A 17,853-nucleotide genomic window follows, 5' to 3' on the forward strand; every position below is an offset into this window, starting at 1 on the left:
AAGTGCACATGGAACATTCCCCAGGATAGATTACATTTTAGGCTACAAAATAAGTCTCAACAAATTTGAAAAGACTGAATTATACCATGCATCTTTTCTGACCACAATGCTATGAAACTAGAAATCAATCACAAGAAAAACTATGGACAGAGCACAAATATATGGACGATAAATAACATGCTACTAAAAAATGAATGGGTCAACCAAGAAATCAAAGAGGAAATAAAAAAATGATACATGGAGACAAACGAAAATGAAAACATAATGGTCAGTCCAAAATTTTGGGGATGTAGGAAAAGAGGGAAGTTTACAGCATTACAGGTCTACCTCAGGAAGCAAGAAAAATCTCAAGCAACTTAATCTTGCACCTAAATGAGCTAGAAAAAGAAGAAAAAGACAAAACTCTAACCAGCAAAAGGAAAGAAATAATAATAATTAAAACAGAAATAAATGATATAGAATCTAAGAAAAAATACAACATATCAATGAAACCAGGAGCTGGTTCTTTGAAAAGATCAACAAAACTGATAAACCTCTAACTAGACTCTTAAAAAATGAGAGAGAGGGAGAAAGAACTCAAAATCACAAATGAAAGGGGGATAATAACAACTGACACCACAGATATACAAATAATTGTGAGAGAATATTATGAAAAATTATATGCCAATGAATTGGACAACATAGGAGGAATAGATAAATTCCTAAAACATATAACCTACCAAAACTGAAGCTGGAAGAAATAGAAAATTTGGATAAACCAATTATCAGCAAAGAAATTAAATTAGTAATCAAAAAACTCCCCAAAAACAAAATTCCAGGACCAGACGGCTTCAAAGGTAAATTCTACCAAACATTTGAAGAAGGGTTAATAGCTATTCTTTTCGAACTATTCAAAAAAAAAAAAAAAAGCAAAGAAAGCTTCCAAATTCATTTTATGAGGCCAGCATTATTCTGATACCAAAATCAGATAAAGACACTACAAAAAAATAAGAATAAACTATAGGCCAATATCTCTAATGAAAATGATGCAGGGGTGCCTAACTGGTTCTGTTAGTAAAGCATGCAACTCCTTATCTTGGGGTTGTAAGTTCAAGCCCCATGTTGGGTGTAGAAATTACTTAAAAATAAAATCTTAAAAGAAAGAAAAAATATGCAAAAGTCTGCAAAATATTATCAAACCCAATCCAACAATATATTAATCATGAATCATTCACCATGATTAAGTAAGATTTATTCCTGGAATGTGAAGAAGCTTCAGTATTCACAAATCAATCAATATCATACACCATAACCTTAAGAGAAAGGACAAAAACCATAGAATCATTTCAACAGATGCAGAAAAAGCACTTGAAAAAGTACATTATCATGAAAAAAAACCCTTAACAAAGTAAGTTTAGAGGAAACAGACCTCAAAATAATAAAGGCCTTCTATGAAAAAAAACACAGCTGACATCATACTCAATGGGGAAAAACTAAGAGCTTTTCCCCTAAGGTCAAGAACAAGACACAGATGTCCACTTTCGCCACTTTTATTCAATGTGACACTGAAATTCCTAGCCACAGTAGTCAGACAACAAAAAGAAATAAAAGGCATCCAAATTGGTTAGGAAGAAGTCAAACTTTCACTATTTGCAGATGACATGGTATTCTATATGGAAAACCCTAAAGACTCCACCAGGAAACTATTAGAACTGACAAAAGAATTTGTAGGATACAAAATCAATATATAGAAATCTGTTGCATTTCTATGCACCAATAATGAAGCAGCAGAAAAATTCAGAAAGCAATCCCATTTATAGTTACACTAAAAATAATAAAATGCCTAGGAATAAACTTAAAGATGTGAAAAACCTACACTCTGAAAATTATAAAATACTGACAAAGGAAATGGAAGATGACACAAAGATATGGAAAGATATTCCACGTTCATGGATAAGAAGAAATATTGTTCAAATGTCCATACTACCCAAAACAATCAACAGATTTAATCCAATCCCTATCAAAATACCAACATTTTTTTCACAAAACTGGAAAAACAATCCTAAAATTTGCATGCAACCACAAAATACCCTAAATAGCCAAAGCAATCTTGAAAAAGAAAAGCAAAGCTGGAGGTATCACAATTCCAATTCAAGTTACATTACAAAGCTGTAGTGATTTAGACAGTATGGAACTGCACAAAAATAGAAACATAGATCAATAGAACAGAATAGAAAGCCCAGAAATAAACCCACAATTATATGGAAAATTAATCTTCAATAAAGAAAGCAAGAATATACAATGGGAAAAAGACAATCTCTTCAGCAAATGGTGTTGGGGAAACCGGACAAATATATGCCAAAATAATGAAACTGAACCACTTTCTTACACCAAAAATAAAGCTAAATTCAAAATGACTAAAGACCTAAATGTGAGACCTGAAACCATAAAAACCCTAGATGAAAACACAGGTAGGAATTTCTATGACATTGGTCATAGCAACATCTTTCTAGTGTGTCCCCAGACAAGGAAAACAACAACAACAAAATATTGGGACTTCATTAAAATATAAAGCTTCCACACAGCAAAGGAAACAACCAACAAAACTAAAAGACAACCTACTGAATGAAAGCAGGGAGAACATATTTGCAAACGACACATCTGATAAAGGGCTATTTTCCCAAATACATAAAGAATATATATAACTCAGAACCAAAATAACCAAATAATCTTATATTTACTTTTTAAAAAATATAATTTATTGTCAAATTGGCTAACATACGGTATACACAGTGTGCTCTTGGTTTTGGGGGTAGATTCCCATGATTCATTGCTTACATACAACACCCAGTGCTCATCCCAACCAGTGCCCTCCTCAATGCCCATCACCCATTTTCCCCTCTTCCCTGCTCCGCTATCAACCCTCAGTTTGTTCTCTGTACTTAAGAGTCTCTTATGGTTTGCCTCCCTCTCTGAAACTATTTTTTCCCCTTCCCTTCCCCCATGGTCTTTTGTTAAGTTTATTAAGTTCCACATATGAGTGAAAACATATGACACCTGTCTTTGTCTGACTTATTTCACTTAGCATAATACCTTCCAGTGCCATTCATGTTGTTGCAAATGGCATGACTTCATTCTTTCTCATTGCCAAGTAGTATTCCATTGTATATATAAATCGCCTCTCCTTTATCCATTCATCAGTTGATGGACATTTAGGTTCTTTCCATAATTTGGCTATTGTTGAAAGCACTGCTATAAACATTTAGGGTACATATGCCCCTATGAATCAGCACTCATATCCTTTGGATATCCTTTGGATGTGTGTCCTTTGGATAAATTCCTTGTAGTGCTATTTCTGGGTTGTAGGGTATTTCTATTCTTAATTTTTTGAGGAACCTCAACAGTTTTCCAGAGCAGCTGCACAGTTTGCATTCACAACAGTACAAGAGGGTTCCTGTTTCTCCACATCCTTGCCAGCATCTGTTGTTTCCTGAGTTGTTAATTTTAGCCACTCCGACTGGTGTGAAGTACTATCTCAGTGTGGTTTTGATTTGTATTTCCCTGATGATGAATGATGCTGAGCATCTTTTCATGTGTCAGTTGGCCATCTGGATGTCTTCTTTGGAAAAGTGTCTATTCATGTATTCTGCCCATTTCTTCACTGGGTTATTTGTTTTTCAGGTGTTGATTTTGGTAAGTACTTTATAGATTTTGGATACTAACACTTTATCGTCCAATATGTTATTTGCAAATATCTTCTATCATTCCATTGATTGCCTTTTAGTTTTGTTGATTGTTTCTTTCATGGTACAGAAGCTTTTTATCTTGATGAAGTCCCAATAGTTCATTTTTGCTTTTATTTCCCTTGCCTTCAGAGACATGTCAAGTAAGAAACTGCTGTGGCTGAGGTCAAAGAGGTGTGCCTGTTTTCTAGGGTTTTGCTGGTTTTCTGTCTCACATTTAGGTCCTTAATCCTAAGGACCTAGGATTTTGAGTTTATTTTTGTGTATGGTGTAAGAAAGTGGTCCAGTTTCATTCTTTTGCATGTTGCTGTCCAGTTCTCCCAGCACCATTTGCTAAAGGGACTGTCTTTTTTCCATTGGATACTCTTTCCTGCTTTGTCAAAAATTAGTTGGCCATGCATTTGTGGGTCCAATTATGGGTTCTTTATTCTGGTCCATTGGTCTATGTGTCTGTTTTTGTGCCAATACCATACAGTCTTGATGACTACAACTTTGTAGTAGAGGCTGAAGTCTGGGATTGTGATGCCTCCAGCTTTGGTTTTCTTTTTCAACTTTACTTTGGCTGTTCAGGGTCTTTTGTGGCTCCATACAAATTACAGGATTGTTTGTTCTAGCTTTGAGAAGAATGCCAGTGCAATTTTGATTAGGATTGCATTTTATGACTTCCACCGTTTCATTATAACAATACAGTAATTCACATTATATAACAGTGAAGCTTATATATGTCTCCTTGTGTCCTCTGCATCATAGTTTCTTCTGCTTGGTCCATTCTGTCATTGACCCTCTATACTGCATTTTTCATTTCATATATTGTATTCATCAGCTCCAGATTTTGTTGGTCTTTTTTATGACTTCTATGTTTTTGCTAAACATCTCATTTTATTAATGTATTGTTTTCCTGATTTCATTGAATTAACCATTTTCTTGTAGCTCACTGAACTTCCTTAAAACAGCTATTTTGACTTCTTTACTGGGTAAATCAAAATCTCCATGTCTTTGAGGTCAGTTACAGGAAAATTACTGTGTTCCTTTGGTGGTGTCATGTTTCCTTAATTTCTCATGTTCCTTAAGGTCTTGTGTTGCTGTCTTCACATTTGTAGGAGGATTCATTTCCTCCAGTGTTTGTTGATGGACATTAGGACAGAAACCTTTCATTAGCCCAGCTAGGGATTCTTGGTCTCTTTCACACGTTTGGATACACTTGCTTCACACTTCTTGTTCCCTTATGTAGCAGGATTCTTAAGCTTATATATCTTCTCTTGATCCTGCCAAGCCAGGCTGAGAGTTGACAGCCTCCCTTTTATTTTCCACAGGCACTGCTAAATGCTCAAGTTTGTGGTTTCTTCCAGACCCACATATTAGGGCTGGCTTATTGCTTGTCCCTACTTACTGCAAAAGCTTGTTCTCTGCTCCCTGGAGCTGCCAATGAGAGCTAGGCACAATGTGTGTGGGTAGATATGTAAGTGAGGCATGTAAAGTTTTGGGGGTTGCCAGTTGGGGAATCTGCAGCTGAGGAGTCTCCAGTGGTTCACAGGCAGGCCTGGAAGGCCTGTAGTCTGACACAGATACTAGGATTCACATCTATTTCAAGCTCTGGCTGCTGTGTTCCCAGTTATGAAGCTCATGATTCAGTACTCTGAATGGGGCAAGAGATAAATGGGCCTTTCTGGCAGCATCCCACACAGCTGGGAAAGCTGATACTTAATCTCAGGCTCTCACTTTCCCCTGAAGGAGAAATCATAGGCCAAGAAGGGCTCTCTTGGGACTGAGCTGTACTCCGCCCCCCCTTGGTGGGAGGGTGTTGTGGGTAAAGCTAACCAGTTCCTCTTATTCTCTCCAATGTGTCTGACCTCTGAATTTTTTTCTCAATGTTGTGCTAGAATTTCTCCACTAGCTTCCTGAACTTCCACTAAAGCTCTCTTGCTTGTGGGTGATTATTTAAATAAGTGTTTGCCAGAGTCTCCTAGATCATGGCCAAGAGGAGCTAGAACCAGTTCACAGGACCCTACAAGGTCCAGGAATGGGACTGAGATCTGTTTGCCCATCACCAGGTATATGAGTGAGATGCCAAGGTACCTTGATGTATGGTACCATCGACAGAAACAAAGCCAAAGAGAGATGAAGCCAAATGTTCAGGGGTATGGAGCTATTTCTGGATCCGTAGCTGAGGCCCATTTGGCAGTCACCTGTCAAAAAACAGCGTGGGTGCCTGTTTTCTCAAAACATCTCTCCTTCTTCTTGGACAACATGCAGTTTCATAATATTCTTCCTGGATCCTACAGTTGCCAAAAAGGTACTTTTGCCCATGGATGGATGTCAATTGTTGCTGCTGAGAGGAGTATATGAGCAAGGGACATCCTATTCAGCCATCTTGCTGACATCACTATCTTGTTTTAATTTGAATGCTCTGATTACCAGTGAGTTTCAGCATCATTTTTTTAAATGTTTACATGTACTTCTCCCATTCATTTTCCTTGTTTATTTTTAATGATCTCTGTATTAGTTTTAGGAACTATCTATGTATACTTGGCACAACCTGTGGCTATACAATAATAAAGTTAGAAATAAATAATTGAAAAGTGAGCATTTGGAAACTAACATGATTAATTCTAGATAAACCTCAGATCAATAAAACATTATAGAGGGCTAAAAAACTGCAGAAAGGAATTAGAAGCAGTTTTAAAACAGTATTATAAAAAGAAAACAGTATTAGAGGAGTTGCAGTTCAAAATGGTGACCTAGGAGGACTCCGAACTCACCTTCTCCATGGAACACACCAATTTATACATACTAATAGAAAAATTCCTCCTGAAAAAGAACTGAGGGCTTATTGAGAAGCTACTGAACAACCAAAGGTGGAATGGCAAGAGTACAGGAAGAGAGACAGAGACATGTCACAGCTTAAAAGAGTAACTAGCATAAACAGCCATAGGTCAGCTAGCCAGGAAAATTCACCTTGCATACACAGTCTACATAGGGGACACCATACACAAGACTACTCTTTGAACTTTAGGAGAAGTAGCTGCTTCACCTAATCCATAAATACACAAAAATCAACCAAACATAGAGACAGAAGAATATACTCCAAAAGAAAGAACAAGAAAAAAACTTCAGGAAAATAACTAAATGAAAGAGATAAGCAATATGGCTGACAAAGAATTTAAAATAATGAGCATAAAGATATGCACTGGGCTGGAGTAAAGAGCGGAAGAAGCCAGTGAGATCTTCCATAAAGAGATAGAAAATATTAAAAAGAACCAATTAGGGTTGAAGTATACAACAACTGAAATAAAATCATACTAGAGGGAATCAACAGTAGATTAGAGGATGCAGAAGGGCATAACAGCAATCTCAAAAACGGGGTAATGGAGAACACACAAGGTGAAGAGCAAAAAGAGAAAAGAATTTTTCAAATGAGGATACTGATCTCTTGAACAACATCAGGTGACATTCACATTTTGGGGTTCCAGAAGAAGAGAGAAATAAGTTTCCTATTTAAAGAAATAATAACTTCTCTATCCTAGAGAAGAAAATAGACATCCAAGTCCAAAAAGCACAGAGAGTTCCAAACAAGAATAACCCAAGGAAGTCTACACCACAGCACATCATAATTTATATGTCAAAGGTTAAAGATAAAGAGAATCTTAAAAGCAGCAAGAGAAACACAAAAAAAGTTACCTCCAAGGGAAAATCTATAAGGCTACTAGCTGATTTTTCAGCAGAAACTTTGCAAGCCAGAAGGGAGTGGCACGATAAATTCAAAGTGCTAAAGGGAAAAAAATCCACAATCAAGAATACTCTATCCAGCAAGGTTATTGTTCATATTTGAAAGAGAAATAGAGCTTCCCAGGAAAAAAACAAAAGACAAAGAAGTTTATCACCATTAAACGAGTCTTTTAAGAAATGTTAAAGAGATTTCTTTAAGTGGAGAAGAAATGTCCATAGTTAGACATAAGAAAAATGTGGATGAAAAGATGTAAACTATGACAACATATACATAAAAGGTGGAGAAAGGGGTAAAAAGGGAAGATAAGGGGAAAAAGGGAAAAATATTTTTTATTTTTCTGTTATTTTAAATGTGTCTGAACTTAAATGACTATAAAATTAATATGGCCTAGTTACTTAAGATGTTAAATATAAACCTCATGGTAACCACAAACCCAAAACCAATGATAGATACACAAAAATAGAGAGAAAGTCAAAGAAAACACTATCTTCATCAATCACAAAGAAAGAGAGCAAGAGAAGACCTACAAAAACAACAAGAAAACACATTTTTTAAATGGCAACAAGTACACACCTATCAATAACTACTTTAAATATAAATGGCTAAATGCTCCAATCAAAAGACACAAAGAGGCAGAACGGATAAAAAAGCAAGACCCATCTACTTGCTGCATACAAGAGATTCACTTTAGATCTGAAGACATATTCAGACTGAAAGTGAAAGGATGGAAAAACATTCACCATGCAAATGAAAGTTTGTTTTTTTTTAAAAAAGATGAGGTAGCAATACTTATATCAGAAAATATATTTTAGAACAAACACTGTCACAAGAGACAGGGAAGGGCATCACATAATGATAAAGGGATCAATCAAACAAGAGGATATAACAATTGTAAATATCTATGCACTCAAAACTGAAGCACTTCAATACATAAAGCAAATATTAATGGACATAAGTAGAGAAATCGATGGTGATTTCTTCTTCAATGAAGAAATTTAAAAAATACATGAAGACAAGTGAAAATAAAAACACAACAGTCCAAAACCTCTGTGACATAGCAAAAGCAGTTCTAAGAGTGAAGTATGTAGCAATACAGGTCTATCTCAAGAAACAAGAAAAAATTCAAACAGTCTAATCTTACACCTAAAGGATCTGGAAAAGGAAGAACAAGTCCATGGTGAGTAGAAGAAAGGAAACAATAAAGATCAGAGCAGAAATAAATGATGTAAAGACTAAAACCCTTAGCCAGACTCATCAAGAAAAAGGACCCAAATAAATAAAATCAGATATAAGATAGGAGAAGTAACAACACCACAGAAATACAAAGAATCATAAGACGGTACTATGAAAAATTGTTTGCCAACAAACTGGACAACCTAAAAGAAATGGATCAATTCTTAGAAACACACAATCTTCCAAAACTAAACTGGGAAGAAAATAGAAAGTCTAAACAGACTGATTACAAGTAATTAAATTCAATTAGTAATAAAAAGCCTACCAAAAAATACAAGACCAGGGCTAGATGGCTTCACAGGTGAATTCTCTCAGACATTTAAAGAAGAGTCAATACCTATTCTCAAACTATTTCAAACAAAACAAAACAAAACAAAACAAAACAAAACAAAACAGAAGAGGGAAGAAAGCTTCCAAATACATTCTTATGAGGCCAGCTTTGCCTTGATACCAAAACCAGAAAAAGATACCACAAAAAAGAAACTGCAGGCCAATATCCCTAATGAAGGTAAATGCAAAAATCCTCAAAATATTAGCAAATGGCATACAATACTTTAAAAAGATAATTCACCATAATCAGGCAGGATTTATTCCAGAAGTACAAGGATGGTCCAATATACACAAATCATTTAATATTATACCCATCAACAAATCAAGGAATAAAAATCATACAATCTTTTCAACAGATGTGGAAAAAAACATTTGACAAGATTCAACAGCCATTCATGATAAAAAATCTCAACAGTGCAGGCTTAGAGAGACCATACTTCAACATACTAAAGGCCATATAGGAAAACTCACATCTAACATCATACTTAATGGTGAAAAACAGAGCTTTTCCTCTAAAATCAGAAACAAGGCAAGATGTCCACTCTCAACACTTTTATTCAACATAGTACTGGAAGTCCTAGCCACTACAATCAGACAATAAAAAGAAATAAGAGGCATCTAATTGGTAAATAAGAAGCTAAGTTTCACTATTTGCAGATGACATGATATTACATAGACAACCCTAAGGACTCCGCCAAAAAACTACTGAAGTAATAAATGAATTCAGTCTAGTGGAAGGATACAAAATTAATACCCAGAATTGGTAATACACAGAAATCTGTGACAGTAATGAAGTCACAGAAAGAGAAATTTAAAAAAAACAACACCATATATAAATGTACCAAAAAAGAATAGAATACTTAAGAATAAACTTAAAGTGGTGATAGATATGTACTCTGAAAACCATAAAACACTGATGAAAGTAATTGAAGATGACACAAATGGAAAGATATACCATGCTCATGGATTGCAAGAATTAATATTATCAAAATGTTCATACTTACCCAAAGGAATATACAGATTCAGTGCAATTCCTATCAAAATACCAACAGATTTTTCATAGAACTACAACAAATGCTACTAAAATTTGTATGGAACCACAGAAGACCCCGATAAACCAAAGCAATCCATTGAAGGTCTCACAACTCCAGATTTCAAGATATATTACAAAGCTGCAGTAATCAAACACTAAAATCTTAGAATTTACATAATAAGAATTAAATGTGTGGATTATTAAAAAAATAGTTTGTGCACAGTATAAGTTATAAGCAAAAACATGACAAAATGGGAAATATTTACTGTACAAGAGTTAATATTGACAATATTTAAGGAACACTTAAATATTCATCAGACAATGACAAATAGCCCAGCAGAACCTATGGACAAGAACTGATTAAACAATTTACATAAGAGCAAATCCACATATCTGAAAAGCATGAAAAGATACTAACTTCACAAGTTAAGATATTTAAATAAATGTAACAATTATAAACTGAAGAATTATAACATTGATAGCTGTAGGGACATGGATTGTTTCACAATTTGCTGGTAAAAATGTGAATATAACACTTCAGAAGCAATAGGGCAACATACTTTAAAACTTATAAATATTTTTACCCCTTGAACTTAGAAATAAAAGAAATCAACAATTTTTATTATGACCTTGTTTTGTGATAAAACTGAAGACAATAAAAACCTCAGGAAATAAAGTGAATGTTTATAAAGTAGTAATTGGCTGAATTTATTGTTTCTTAATATGTCCACCACGGAATATTATACAGACATGTAAAATTTTAGTTTCATGTATAATGGTTGACATGGAGACTTTCCACAAGGTATCAATGAGTAAGAAAAAATAAGGTGCACATTTCTTAAAAATGATGACAAAAAGACTGATGTGCATGTGTGTATACACAAACATGTTTGCACATGTATGTATGTGAATGGTTACAAAAGTGTATGAAAATCTAGGGTAATAGAACTCAGTTGCTAACATGGGTTATCTGTGATATGGACACAGAAGAGAATAAGGAGTGGACAAAGGCAGTTAAAGGAAACAGAAAAATTACAAATTCAAAAGCAATAGCATTGTGATATAATTTGGACATTTATATAAAATTACATATGTACATATTTTTAAATAAAATATTTTTAAAGATGAAAAATTATCATGGTGATGAAAACAGAATGGGTAGATTTAACTTAAATCTAAAGTAAATGCGGCATTTATATTTTCCTAGTTCAGACCCAGATTTTCTTAACATTCAACATAAAATGATACTGCAAAGCTTGAATGTATATTAAAATAATGCAATCGATGGTAAATAGCTTTTTCAAATTTTTTTCTCCAACATGAAAGGGAAAACATATATAGGGATTGGTCTTTTAATTAAGGTAGAATCAGTGGAAAGGAGAAAACAGCAGAAAGGAAGAATGGGACCAGCCTAAGGTTGAAATTTTAGTAACTTGATTGCACCTCCAGAAAGATGCAGGGGAATCTGATAGGGAGATGGCAATGAAATTTTCAATGAGCAAGTATTTGCCAGTATCCCCCAGGTGCCAGACTCTGTTCTAGGTACTGAAGCCAGTGGTAAAAATGAAAGCACATAGTTCCTTACATGGAGCTTAGATTCTCTTTCTGAAAAGTAAGATCATAAACAAGTCAACGAGTCAATGGAGGTAGTCTCCAGGAGCAAGTGGGCTCCGGGACAGCAGATGGTACTGTGACGACCTGTGGCATGGGAAGGCACAGCAGATCTGAGACTGACAGGGCAAAATGCCTCCCAGTGCAGCTCTGACAGGCAACATTCTCAGGCAGGGAGAATAGTGAATGCCAAAGCTGTAAGTAGGACTAAGCCTGGTCCATACAAGGCTGGAGGGGACTAAATGAAGATAAGAGGGCTGAGGGCTAAAGATGAAGTCAGAGACAACTGGAAGGCTTTGCATGTGGTAGAACCTTCAAGGCCTCATTTGTGTGAGAAAACACAAATTAGAAGTTGCTAAAACCTGGAATATCAAAATATCAAGGAAATCAAGCTGAGGATGGGGTACTTGGGGAAGCTCAGGGTTTACTTGCCAGGGAACCTGTAGGGCCACTCGCTTTAAGGAGCATAAAGCACACTCCACGTCAGAAATCATCTGAGATAGTTACTCCAGCTGAATTAAGCGGGGGAAAAAAGAACCTTCTCGAAGACGTGGGATTCTAGCCGAAGACTTTTAAGCCTGAAGTAGTATATCAAGTGATATCAATTATATAATGGCTATGGAAAAAACAAAAAAAGATTGCAAACCTGTTGAAGTTTAGGGAATTCCAGAGACATAACCGGAAGATTCCGAGTAAGGAGCCAAAGGAGAGGTAAGGCTATAAACTGCTGAAAGGGTGCCTGTTACAAATTTGATACACTCTGCTTATAAAAAGGATCAGAAGGTAAGTTCCTAGAGAAAGCCGACATTCACTTCAGTACCAGTGTGCCAAGAATTCAGGGACAGGAAATAAAATGGAAAGGAAGATTTAAAAACTTAAACAGTTACCTTTAATTAAATTTAAATTTTATTATTTATTTATTTATTTATTTATTTATTTATTTATTTATTGTGAGAGAGAGAGAGAGAGAGAGAGAGAGTGAGTGAGTGTCTGTGTGAGCAGGGGAGAGGGGCAGTGGGGCAGAGAAAGAGACAGGGAGATATAGAATCTGAAGTAGGCTCAAGGCTCTGAGCTGTCAATACAGAGCCCGACAAGGGGCTCGAACCCACCAACTGTGAGATCATGCATGACCTGAGTCACTTAGGTGCCCCTAAGCATGTGGGTTTTAAGGCTACCTGAGTTCATTATCCTGATTCCTCAGCCTAGTTAATATGTTTACTTCGGGCAACTGATTCCTGAGCCTCAGTTTCCTTATGAAGAAGACAGGGATTGTAATTGTACTTAATATCTAAAATCATAAAAATTGAATGAGATTATGCATATTATTTCATATTATAGTTACTGCTCCCTCCAGGTTGAGTTATTCCTATCTCATTTGGAAAATTGTTATTTTTTAAATTTTGTGGGAATGCAGCCAGAGCTAGAAAATTCTAACGTGCTTGGTAGACCTCTGGAGGTTTGAAAGCATGGGCCGATGGAGATTTCTGTGAGGGACCGGAGAAACGGGCGTCAGTTGTAGCAGAGGATGTCAGTCTGTTGTTGTCACACTGGAACCCAGACTCCAGTGGACCCAGACTGTCCATTTAGGCAGGCACTTAAATGAGACCCCTTTCAACGGCCCAAGAAGCAAATAAGAAACGTACTTGGGGAATATTTAGAAACGTCAAATTTTCAATGGCAACAAAGAAAGAGCCAATTTCTTGGCACTCCAGGGGTCGTTTTGTTTTTTTTCTTTTCCCGAATTACTGGCATGGTGTGATTTGGGTCGTGCTGCTATTCTGATTCCGTGATGTAACATACCAGGTGTGCTCACTGGTGACAGACGACCGAAGCTAGTTTTACAAGACAACTAGAACAGGGCAGTCTTCCCAGTCTTGTGTGGCATTGCAACAAATTGATGACTCTGCTGTCCTGATTCACTCTGACTTTTTTGCATGTGTTGGGGGAAGGGGTGGGGGTTGGGGAGACATCAAAGAGGCATTCATAACATGCTTGAACCTTCCATCACCTGGTCTCGGCTGCTACCATAGGAGCCATACCGGTAATGACCATCCGAATATGTAGGAGAGACTTCTGTGCCCTTTGCTCGTCTCCTCCCTGGCCAGAGCCAGAAAAACCTTTACATTTGTCAGATGGGTGCCTTAAAAAAATATCACTGTGCATCTCCCACGTGCCCAAAGCGGCATCCAGCCGTCATATACACCATCCTATTCACTTCTTTTAAGAGCCCATTTTACACAGGAGGTATTGAGGTCACAGGATTTTCAGGGCTTTGCCTGAGATAGCTGCTGTCAAGTGTCAAGGGTATCTAAGCCTTCTCCCTCTGGATCCTTCGCTCACTTACTACAGAAACAAGGAAACCAAGAGGAGTGAAAATTTGCGGGGAATCTTATTCGAACTCATAACTCCTTTTACATCTGAGAAAATTTTAGACTCAAAATTAAATGATTTGCTTCAGGCACAGAGCCAGTTAGAAGCCTGTCGGGGAAGAGAACCGGATCTCTTCACTTTTAGAAGGCTCATATCTCAAAATCCCGCAAGGCACAGGAAGGACGTGAGATCCATGCTAGACAGCTGTCTGTTGGGGTGACCATGCCAGCTCATTGCTGGGGCAGTACATTTACATCTGCCTTTGGTTCAGCAGAGGGAGGGACCCTCTGGGCCCTTAATGTCCAGCTTCAAGGCAACCAGAAAATTCATTGAAGAGCCATTTTATCCCATAGAGCCAGAGCTTAAAACTAAAGAGAAAGAGGAAGAAAAAAATAAGCTGTCAACGCCGGGCTAACGGTAAGCACAGAAATCATGTGGTTAAGAAAACAATTCAAGATTGTTAGAAGAGCATATAGATATGTTTAAGAAATGTAAGGTTGTATTTATCTCGCATTCTTTAAATATATAGGACAGTTTTGAAGGGTTCACCTACAATCAATTCTCCCTTTTCATAATGAGGAGAATAGATAGTATTTAACAAAATGACTATTTTTAAGCAGATGAAGCTTTGAGGAACAAAATTCTCATCTTGCATCTTGACTATAGCTAGAAATATATTTTAATACAATACAGTGAAAAAGCTCATGAATATTTATCACAGAGACATTTGCATGGAATTCTCATAAAAGAATCACACAACAGCCAAGAACCATAAATGAACTGATTTTCTAGGAGGAAATTATTCACTGATACTAGTGAATTCATATCTATACAGTCTATAGTCTTTGACATCTGTGAGAGAAAATATTGGTGAGCAGCGTGATTGACAGGAGCTATGAGGTAAAAGAATCAAAAATAAAACAACAAGTTTCTAACATATACTTTTAAATAATACATTCACAAAATCTTCCAGAATAAAAATGCCGGATAAGATGACAGAGTGCTAGGTAAATGAAGAAAAAATAAGTTTCAGATCCAAGCTCTCCCGAAGATACCTATAAACATCAAGAAAAAAATGGCTGGTAGAAAGATCTTATTGGATTATATGGAGTTTAGAAAACCTTATACAGCGATAAAAAGCACAGGATAAAGATATATGAGTAACGTGTCCTTATCAAGCAATAATGAAAGCACAGTTTAGATTATTACAACAATATCTACTCTTTGATAATATTGATACATATCTTAATACGTGTACCTTTAAAGATAGTGCAGTGTATGTGAAGCAGCTATTTTCTTAAATGATTAATCTATCACAGCTTTTAACAGACAGAAGACTCTCACTGAGCTATACACACAACTCTGCCACACAACTTTCTGTTCATGAGAGTGATTCTATCTTTGGCCATTTCACAGCAATTTTGGAAATTGAACCGTAACTTAAAATACCATTATTAAGGTAATTTTACACGAGCTGTGTTTTGGTTTAATTAAGATTCTAGCTGAAAACAAGTATATCCAGAGTTAACAAACCACCGTTGGCTTATCCGCCTCCCTCGTCAGATGTTATCAATAGAAAATAATCTGGTTGTCTGATGGAAAGAGAAATTCAGACACATGGTTAACACAACCTCAACTATTTTGGTCGGGGAAAAAACCCAGCATCTTCTTATAGCTTACGTCATATTTAAAAGTCTTTAAAATAAGTAAATATTTTAAATATCTACAATCTGGCCAAGGGGAAACGGCGGGGGGCGGGGGGGGGGGGGGGAGTAAACAAATACGTTTTCGTTCCTTACAGTTCTGTCTTTAGCGAAAACGACAGCGTAGGGCAGATTAATTTTCCAGACCCTAACCTTGACCTAGGGCTGCCTGTTGGAAAATGCCTGGTGGTTTGGTAGAAGGGAGGCTAAACCAGCATTTCTGGAAACCCTATATCAGTCCAAAGAAGAGCTAAAAAATCTCTCCAAGTGCCTTCACCGAGGGCTCTGTGGTGTCCTGTACCAGGGTAAGAAACCACATTTTAGCCTTTCTGGCAAGTCGAAACGCACAAGATGCAGCCATAGACGCAAAGATCATTGCTCAGAATCACCACGGGTGAAGACAGCAGTTTAGAAAAGTCTCGCTAGCAACAAGCACTCTCTGCGAGGAGATCTAACAGTTGTATCAATATGGCCCTGGAGAGGGTTTTTGAACTTCATGGTTAACAAAGCGCCGCTTTTCCCTCGTCGCGTCCCAGCTCTGCCAGCCTGGGAACAGGCATCCGTGGCCTGGAGAGTCCGGGCGGGAAAGATCCCCCCACCCCGCAAAAGTTGGGCTGGTGACCAAAGTGACACCCTCCTGGACAGTGATTCCACAGAGGGTGCCCGAGGAACTAGATGGAGAGGGATTGAGGAAAGGTCGAAAGAGGAAAGGTGCAAAATCCAAGGTAACCGTCCCCAATCGCAAACAGGAATCCTCAAAGCCGGCGGAAGCGCTGCGCACCCCAGCCCAGCCTGGCCGCGCCCTTACCTGCACCCGCACAACGGCCGAGTCCTGGCAGCCAGAGAGCCCTGGCCGGGCTTCAGCAACAGGTTCCACCTCTCCCGGGGCTGCAGCTCGGCCCGGCTCCCGCCACCTGCCGCTGTCCCCGCGGCTCCAACCCTGCTTGTCGCTGCCCGCCGGCTGGGCGCCCCGGGCTCTGAGCTCAGCTCGCTGCCTCCTCGTCCCCTCCAGCTGAAACGTCACTCTCCAGGGGGCACCTGCCGGCTGCTGGGATTGAGGAGAAGCTATTCTCATCCCGCCTAGGGCAACGTGGATACTTTCTGTGAAATTGAGAATCCGTGTGCAGCAAAGGAAAGAAAGCAGCCCTCTGGTTTTGCGTGGTTAGTTGCCTCTCCACACCTTGGGCGAGTGATTTAGCCTCTCTGTGCCTCAGCTGCCTCTTTGGTAAAATAGAGATAGAGGTTATGGTGATAATAACTGGGGAGTCTGAGAATTGAATGGGCATGTATGTGCAAAATGCCTGGACATATTAAACATTCCATAAACGTTAGCTATTGTTTTAAGGTTCTCATCACATCCGTGAGTCCTTGCAAAGGCCTTTTAGGTTGCAAGAAAACCTCTCTGGAATTCTGGAAATGTGAATTCACATCATAATTAGAAGGGGCAAGGAGAGAGCCAGGGGTGAATGCTCAGTGATTGTGACAAGAAAATCTGCTCAGCTGGAAGTTGCTAATGGACCATGCCTAAAACTTAATGTATTAACTTAGAGGTTTATAGAATTACTGAGAAAGGAACATTTAAAGGTACTTTAAGATAGTAACACAGGCAGGGTCAAGTGTGGGTACAGCCTTTGCATATGCTTGCTATCAGGTCTGATCCTCACAAGGATGGGCTTATTAAGCAATGGGTGGTATATAATTACTCCCCAGTCCACACAGAGGCTCCAAGGTTCAGTGGCTTGTCCAAAGCCACTGAGGCAGTTTTCAAATGACAAAGCAGGACTTCAGAAGCTGAATTCAGTTCTCTATTAAATCTTTCTTCCTGAATCCCTGGTAAATGTGGGATACAAAAACTGCTTGAAGAGACCTTTTAAAATAGGATCCCTAGGCCTTGAATTAAGGTTGTTGATTCAGATATGCATGTGTTTAAACCTGCTTTATGGCTATGTTGAAGATGCAGAAAGACGTATCTCTCCTGAGACTTCACCAAGTTCAAGGTAGAGACACCACTCCCACCTCTGTGAGGTTTATCTGGATACCCTATGCATAGAAAGTCATAGAAAAAAGAAAGACATTAAACAGATAACTAATAGGAACCAAGGCTTAGAAAATAAATTATGTCAG

At 37.7% G+C, this 17,853-nt stretch overlaps 1 protein-coding gene across 2 annotated transcripts in view; it reads right to left on the reverse strand.

Annotated features, from left to right (window-relative positions):
- NPFFR2 (neuropeptide FF receptor 2) overlaps positions 1-17,041 on the reverse strand; it is a 95,018-nt gene extending 77,977 nt beyond the window's left edge. For both annotated transcript variants that reach the window (XM_045473794.1, XM_045473793.1), the window contains exon 1: positions 16,538-17,041. The gene's annotated coding sequence lies outside the window, so the exon portion shown is untranslated. The remainder of the gene's footprint in view (positions 1-16,537) is intronic.
- Between the last annotated feature and the right edge of the window lie 812 nt (positions 17,042-17,853).

This window comes from Leopardus geoffroyi, chromosome B1 (genome assembly GCF_018350155.1).
Source record: "Leopardus geoffroyi isolate Oge1 chromosome B1, O.geoffroyi_Oge1_pat1.0, whole genome shotgun sequence".
Taxonomy (NCBI): Eukaryota; Metazoa; Chordata; class Mammalia; order Carnivora; family Felidae; genus Leopardus; species Leopardus geoffroyi.